The sequence below is a fragment of the Schistosoma mansoni genome, chromosome 6 (assembly GCF_000237925.1).
Source record: "Schistosoma mansoni strain Puerto Rico chromosome 6, complete genome".
NCBI lineage: Eukaryota > Metazoa > Platyhelminthes > Trematoda > Strigeidida > Schistosomatidae > Schistosoma > Schistosoma mansoni.
Genome location: NC_031500.1, coordinates 16884469 through 16893604, shown reverse-complemented (window position 1 = coordinate 16893604; position 9136 = coordinate 16884469). Strand labels below are relative to the sequence as shown.

The window sequence follows — 9136 nt, the reverse complement described above, 5'->3', positions numbered from 1 at the left end:
TAAAGATAGTGTTATATCTCAATACAAATAAAATTCAATATGTAAACCATAGAAGTGTACAACTCAACCATTTAAAAGTGTAGTATTTAATGCATTAAAGGTAAGATAGTTCTAGATTGGATCCACTTAAGGTTTTGATTTCATATTGACTAAATAACCTAGAATAGAATGAAAACACTAACCGATGATTTTATTGTTTTCAAACAGTTCTTAAACGTACATCAGTAATTCATGATGAAAATCATTCAAACATAAGTTGAAAAATTCTGTATAGATTCTAATACAAGAGTTGATCGATTCAAATCGTACCACTACTTATAATAACAAAGAATGACAAAACAACAATGAACTATAAGTATTAACATCTCGTTCCACCAACATAGTCTCCTTTATTTATTTCTCGTGGTGGGGGTGTTGTTTACGAGATTGAGAAGACGAAAAGCGAATGTCCGGAGCTTTAACCGGGTCGGTGGACACAAAAAGTCCACCTAGAGGAGTTGGAAAACCCTGATTTCTAACCAACGGTGCACATGGACTCTCGTATCCCGAGTGAACAAATGGCTTATGAATCAACTGTTCGCCACCGGCTACCATGGAACTGCATCTCCTCACGATGCTTCACTGCCTTGTGGACTAGACCTTAAGGTCAAAGGCTCTGGGTGTGGCCCCCTAAGAAAACCACCTGCTTCAGTTTGGGTACTCGGGCAGTATCACAACCCTGAAACAAATCAAATGAGATTTGTATGGCGCATATATACCTGGTGTCTCTTTGTACCAATATTTATGTGTTTACATAAAAAAATTAATAAGTCTCCTTTGGTACCAACTACTGATTATCGATTTATAGATGAATCCGACTTAGTAATATAACAAGTGCTAACATAGTTTAGATTAGAAATCGATAAGTTAATAGACAAGTAACGTATCAGATTTTGAAATAATATTGGAAAATTTTAAGCCCAGATGGATGTATTCCCCTAATTTTCACGTATTTCAACTGAACAGTTTAATTTCAAAACATCAATTACAAAATTTAATAAGTATCCAAATGATTTAAACAAATAGAGGTGAGATTGGCATTACATAGAGATAAATAAAACTTGAATGTATAACACATATATTCATCAACACAGTATTCAAAGTAACGTATTTTTTGACTAGAAGACCAGGATTTTACAAAAAAGAACACAGAGAGAAAGAGAGAGAAAACCAATGAAACAAAAAACAAACACAAATAATTAAGTAAATAAATGTACCAGAAAAACCATGGAAAAATCCTAATTGTAAACAACCGATTTCAATCATAAATGACACAATATTTATATTTATAAAAATGAGTAAAAGTTTAGGTGCTTACAATAAACAAAATCATAGTTACTGATTGGATAAAAGACGTTAAAAGACAAGATTTCACACAAATTATTAATTATCAATTTAGGGGATTTGTAGAGATTGTAGTATTTCTGTAGTTGAATTTATGAGCCAATCTAAGCTAGATCATCACTGAAAACCTGGAAGCATTGCATAACCGTTTCGTCTTATTATGGGACTCTTCAGCAGTGCGCACCCACAATTCTGCATGTGGGACTCGAACCCAGAACTTTCGGTCTTGCGCACGAACTCTTAACCTCTAGACCACTGAACTGGGACCCAATAGTGTTAATGTCAAACTTCGATCAATCTTTGATCTTGCGCAAACTTTCATTCATAGTCTGAGTTGTATAACTGTCTCACACTCGACTCGTGAACTCAACTTTGAAAATTATTAATCGTTGCAGAAATATGCGTGTTTACGGAAATTCTTAATCGAAGATTTTGAAGAAAATGAAGAGAAAAGAATATTTCATGTAATGACTAAAATGTTATTTACCATCACTATTGTATCATTATGAACGTAAAAAAGAAATTCATTCAGTATTGTTTGTTTGAATCTTCCCATCGATTTGTTAGGACTGCAACTGGTCAGTCTCTAATTGGCATATGTGCATACTGTGCGTATTGCCTCGATATAGCCTTAATTCACAAGCATGGTAAGCAGAGATGGATAGTGGCTAGCAGTGGAATCCAGTTTGACGCGAGTTTCGCCCTATTTAGGACTTGTCAGATGGATATATCTGCATCTGAGAGTTGATGTTCACTCTAGGACTCGAACCCAGTACCCTCGCTTCAAACGCCATCGCGTTATCCACTTGGCCACTGAGTCCTGATAGCCACTTGTTTGTGCGATAGGGTGAAGTTTAAATTCATTCAGTATTGTTTGTTTGAATATTCCCATCGATTTGTTAGGACTGCAATTGGTCAGTCTCTAAAGAAAAGAAAGTGTTTTTTAAGAACACAAAATAAAGATTGTACTAGTGTTGGTACTGATCAGCAGCCTATCATCCTCCTCCAATGAAAGGGACAAGGTGAAAGAGTAAACTTAAGTAAGTAACCTGTGTTATTTTACTAAAAAATAACAAATATCCGTTACCATTGTCGACTACATTACAGTACAATGAAATTCTCATTCAAATACATTTATTTGTACCAAATGATTGATATCTGGATTCGTCATCTGAGTTGAAACCTCATTATGAACATCAACGCTGGAAGCAAGTAGGTACATCTAACCGGGATAAGTTTCAAATAGGATACTACTACTGTCTATTATCTAGCAATATAATAATCAAATTAGTTGAGTAAGTTTACTGTTGTTATTGATAAATAACATCGAACAGAGTATTTTTATATTCTGTTTAGACATACCCTATGCTTATTCCGAATTAAAAACGATTCGGTGATTATTCTGATACGAAACAGGATGTAGGCAAACTTTGTGGACTAAACAACTAGTAAATGACACTTTAACAATAGTCTCCTCATATAGTCAAAGAATCTGGGGAGTCAGAAACTCACACAATACCAAATCTACATATAGTAGTAGGACCCTAAAAGGTTTCCCTGCAGTGTCTTTTCTACGTCCAGTAAGACGCAGACAGATACGTTCCCGCACGAATGTACATGTGCTCGAGAATCGAGCACCTCCATCGGTGGCTGATAGCGATATCCGTTACCATTGTCGACTACATTACTGTATAACAAAATTCTCATTCAAATACATTTACCAGTGGATTAGTTGAAGTTAGAGATTAACACCGTTGGATGCCGGCCGACTCAGTGGTCTATCGGTTAAGTGCTATGGCGCGAGACTGGTAGGTTCTGGGTTCGAATCTCATGAGTGCGGGATCGTGGATGCGCACTGCCGCTGAGGAGTCCCATGATAGGACGAAACGGCCGTCCAGTGCTTCCAAATTTTCCATGATGGTCTAGCATCAATTGACTCGTGATTTCAACAATGAAAATATAATTGATAAACAAACTGAACTATCACACACACATACATACATACATACATACATACAGATATACAGATTCAATAAAAGTTTTGTTTTTTTTCCGCCATTAAAAGTCAACACAATTATAATTGTGCATAGTAGTAATGAATAAATAAATAAATGAAACCAGTAAGTTGATTGAAGTCTATTTGTTTTTCATTCATTTGAATAAGAATGAAATGAAAACAAACCATGTGAACACTTATAATAATAGTCATACATTTAAGATTGTTGATGCTAATAAGGAAAGGTTACCTTATGCGTATATGTGTGTGTACTGTATTCATACTGCTAAATGACCGTAATGTTTGCCATATATATAATGAGAACGTCTATTTAGGATAATAAAGATGAGAAACACAAGTAATTATATTAAAACTATCTTATCAACACTATTTTATCATCAGTAAAACTTTCTTTTCCAGAAAAAAAAGAAAAAAAAATGGAAATAGATAGACAAACAAAAATAGATGATAAACGTATATATAAAAGGCTACAATAATAATATAGGGGGGGGTGGAGGCGAGGGTAAAATATTGTACTAAATTGATAAAAAGAATAAATTGTCACCTTAATTTAAAAAGATTGACATTTATGTATGTGTAACATTAATAATTATAAAAAGAAAAAAAATGAATGGATAAAGGAAAAAAAAGGACAGTTTCATTGCACATATGTAACTATGTATGGATGTATGTGTGTATGTATGTACACATATCTGATAAAAATCAAAAAATTATCAAACTGAATTCTTCCTTTTACTGGAACTAAGGATAAAAAAATGTATGAATGGTAGTTCATTGCATATAGAGTACACTATAAGTCTATAAGTATAAACATATGTGTTTGTATATATCTATCTATATATATGGAGATGGGTATCTTTCATAAGAAGATAAATGAAAATTTAATCTTAAGAAAAACTGATTAATTTTTTGAAAAAGAAAAAAAAACGATATTAAGATGGGTGGTTAGTTTTTTAAAAAAAAAACCAGATAAAGTACCACACACAAAGAGAAAGAGTGAGAGAGAGAGAGAGAGTAAGAGAACGATGGAAGAATCGTTAATAAATGAACTTTGAGGTGAGAAGGGAAAAAGGAAGGTTTTAAGTAAAAGTGACAGAGAGGGATAAACTATACCCCCCTAAATGTATATCTATGTATGTATGTATGTATGTATGTATGTATGTGTATGTGTTTACTTGAACATTCAAGTATATAAAAATAAAAAAAACAGCTTCAGAATAAATAACAGAAAGGATAAAAGATTGATATGTAACAATGTTTATTTTTCGCACTTCTGATTACTTCTTTTTGTTGTTGTTGTTGTTGGTGGTGGTGTTGTTGTTATCCTTATAGATACATAAATATTAATAAACATATAGAAAAAAAAATATCATACATACACATATACAAGCATACAGCTTTTAATCTGTTTTCAGTATTATATTGATAGAGAGAGAGAGAAAGAGGAGATGGAATCAAAAGGATTGCTGATACTTGTTTTTTTCTATCACTGAGGTAAAGATGATGATTCAATTAGAAGAGGAAACACTTTTGATCATAAGCATGGTAAGCAAAGATGGATAGTGGCTAGCAGTGGAATTCAGTGAATTTTACTTTTGATCATAGTTTCAAATGAGATGACTAAATTTCAATGCAATTTCAATAACAGATATGAGAGATTATACAAAAAGGAAAATATTCACCAACACATATATAGGCATGGATTGAATATATATATACCCTTATAAAGCATATACACAGAGACATAGAAAAACCTGGTCAACTAATTATGAACAGTTGGAAATATGAAATTTTAGTTCGACTTTGTTTTTTTGTTTTTTTTACCAACCAACTATTCTTCATTCTGTGTAAATACAATTCAAGTGTATTCTATGGATAGATGAATAGTAAAGTGTCTTCTTGTTAAATTTAGGCTATAAATATCTTTTACATATATATACAGGGTAAACACACATGTAGGTAAGTAGGTGGATTGGTAGGTAGATACTACTAATGTAAGTAGGAGCAGATGTCAGTCAAAAAGCTAATTTTCTTAAGTTTATACACACATGTACACATATATATATCTATACATTCATATCATTCGAACAAGAAAGAACTTTTCTTAGGTACAAAATATGCATGAATAGGCACTTTTTAAGAAAAAGTTCTACTAAGTTAAGAAGCTAACCGTTCCTTGTCAAAACTGTTCGTTTATTCACAAAAAAGAAGAAGTTCCCTAACCATCCAATTATAGTCATAACATTGTGGATATTTTGTCAGTATGGGATAAAAAACTAAAGACCATAATTTAACGCATTACGTTTAGTATAACTTCCGTTTTTAATTCAGTATGATAATTGATTAATGTGGTATTCTTTTTAATCCAATGTAATTTCGGCATTATTTTAATGTGAATTTCGTGTTCAGCAGTAACATAGAGCATGAGTTTGGCGGTAATTGTTGAGAAGTTGCAAAATATCTATGTAAACATGAGTATATTTGCCTAAAATGGTTGTAGTGTTTTTTGAGACGTGAAATAAATCTTGATTTAGAACCAGCCTTTCTATATTCTTGGTGCTATGAAAGAAATCGAGGTTTCATGTTCAAAGTACTGGTTTTCAGTGGTTATATTATCTGATTAGTTGTCAGTATAGCAAACCTAGATTCAGGAATTTCATGTCAACTATCTCCCACCACTTAATTTCACGACATAGTCCATATGTTAACAGATAACTTAGACTAGCGACTATGTCACAGTTTAATTGATACAATTAAATCACAAGACTAAGGACTTAAAAAAAACATGATATCAGTTGTTACTGATCTGTGAGCGATCAATATGAGTATTTATCAATCTATGAAACTAATCAATTCAAGAATAAGTTTTCTATGAGTAGATCTTAATATCTTATCTACTATCATCAAATATTAACGAACTGATAATTGTGGAAAGCCTGAAGATGAAGTTACTGAAAACAACATTCTATATTGTTATTGATATCATGAACCAATGAATGTTAGATCACCATCTGGAAGCCCTGAACGACCGTTTCTTCCTAGTATGAAATTCCTGAACAGTGCTCATTTGAGACTCCGCGTCCGGGTTCGAATCCAGATTTTTAATGATGGTCTAACATTAATCGATACCTGATCTTAATAAAAACTCAACAATCTCCACAACTTTATATCGATTCTTTATCATTTTGAAAGTAATTCGACTATGATATAACGTAAGAAGAACATTTTAAAAAGTTTAATCGCTTATTAAAACAATAATTGCTAAATTTATTAAGAAAACATAACAAGGTTTTGTTTACATTTATGAATTATCTGCATTTCTCTATTGTAAACATTGCATCGATTCAGTCTGTTTACAAATTTTATCCCCCAACATAGAAAGGTCCATAAATAAAACACTATATTTAAGTGTCAATTGTGGTTGTTCACGCAAAAAAGAGAATAGCAAAGTAAACAAACATTGTCTGAACAATGTTACTCTAGACACTAGTGATGAGCCTGATAAAATTGAGAAGTTCTTGTTTCAAACCAATAGGCACATAGGATGCAGAATTTCGAAGACAGAAATGCCACATAAACCTACTCTGGTCTCGAACTACCATAGAATTCAATTTATTGACTTTCATTTGTTCTATCTTCTGGATCACATTTTGAGTTTAAGACTTTGGGGAGTACTATTCTAAGAAAACCACCTATATCTGTTTTTGTGCCGCGAGAATATCACACTCCTTACACACAAAAAAATGATGTGCAGTTTTACTAAAGTCCTGATATGTTCAAATTTTTATGTGTTGCCAAACAAGCATCATAATCTATATAAACTTATTAAGTAACTTTCAGATAATTGAGTTTCATGATTATTATTTACTTTATCATATTGATAGATTTCTATAACCAAACAGTCTAGAAAAGGCATCTCAGCAAAGATAACAACTGACTTTGAAAGTCTAACCCGGTTAATTATCAGAGTTTCGAAGTTTTTAAACAGTGAAGACTAGTATATCAAGACTATATATTTCAGATCTGTTATGACTAAGGGTGATTCTTTGATAAAACTTTACTAATCATCATCACTAGTGAGATAATTAAAATAATGTACAATAGACAGAAAGTGACTAACAATAAAACCCAGTACTATTCAAGACTCATCAATTAAACGTATCTGAATTCCATTGATAATACACACACTAGATATTGAACTTCAATATTTTTTGTTCCAATTTGCCCAATGTGTTATTAATTGAATAACTGAATTCAGTTAGCCTCCAACATGTTTGACGGGTATAATATTGATATTGATTATTAGAAAAGAATCCCGACGTTGCTCCTAAATTGACGTGGTGGTCAGGCTTCCCTATCGTAAAGAACCAATCGAGCTATACTGGTTGGAACAATCGCCCTTCAAGGTCCTACCATGCCAGACAGGTCGGTTGAAGAGCGGTAAGATTAAAAGCAGAAAATCCAAGGTCCGAAGGCGAAGTCGTACTGTTGACTGTACAGAGGTGTGACGGCAGTAAGGTGTTTCCTTCAGACAACTAACATAACAGCGATGCTGCCTTCCCACAAGGGGGGAAGGGGTTAGAAAAGGTCGACCCTAAAAATGCACACCTCGCCTTATCCCACGGATATCCGTCTCCGGCGGTAAGGTCCTTTGAAGAACGGAGCTAACACGTCAAAAGTCCCCCACAAAAAGACCGGCTCCAAGCAGCTGTCCCTTGGGCACTGCGGTCACGCTCTCAGGTCATTAAGACCACTTCTAACCCAATTTCCTTTTCGAGTACCTCTAGAAGGACCCTTCCGTGGTGTGGGCGACCGGGAAGTGAAAACTGCCCTCATATATCTAACAGCACTCAAGATCACAATTAGAAAAAAATTAATTCATATCATTGTTAATGTAACTTATTCAAAAATAAAACTTTGTTACCACTAGTCATATGGAATGTGACAATTAAAATTACTTGAAACTGAAAACGAACATGAAAAAAAAACTATTAACAGTAACACAAATATAATCTGAACAAAAGAAAAAATAAATTCACTTAGTATTGTTTGTTTGTATCTTCCCATTGGTGTTTAATACTGCAACTGGGAAGATACAAACAAACCATACGAAGTGAATTTAAACTTCATCCCATTGCACAAACAAGTGGCTATCAGAACTCAGTAGCTAAGTGTATAACGCGATGGCGTTTGAAGCGAAAGGTACTGGGTTCGAGTCCTAGAGTGAACATCAACTCTCAGATGCAGATATATCCATCTGACAAGTCCTAAATAGGATGAAACGTGCGTCAAACTGGATTTCACTGCTAGCCACTATTCATCTTTGCTTATAAGAAGAGAAATAATTGTCTCATCACAAAATAATAATAATAATAATAAATAATAGAAAAATAAATAAATAAAGATCAATTGCCTTCTATCTCTTTGCTATATTGTTATACTCTCCTCCCTTTACTAAACAAAAAAATGAATCAGCAATTTGACAGGCTTGTGTTTATTTGTATGTAACCACTATTATTATTATTATTATTATTATTATTAATATTCGTTATTTCCTTATTTTCATAAATCAGAGGACTCATAAATTACAAAATCATGTAACAAATTTATTTATTTATTTTAACTACGTATGACATTTTGCTTGGGGTATATGTGTGTGTGTGTATACATGTGTATATCTATGCATGCATGTGTTCCTTAATGAACGAACACCTACACCTACACACACACATACAA

The 9136-nt window shown here is 33.1% G+C and overlaps 1 non-coding gene across 1 annotated transcript; it reads right to left on the bottom strand.

The window, feature by feature from the left end:
- Nucleotides 1–1570: 1570 nt before the first annotated feature.
- Smp_tRNA_02241_Leu_CAA.1.1 lies at nt 1571–1644 on the bottom strand. The gene has a single exon. It is a non-coding gene (tRNA).
- Between the last annotated feature and the right edge of the window lie 7492 nt (nt 1645–9136).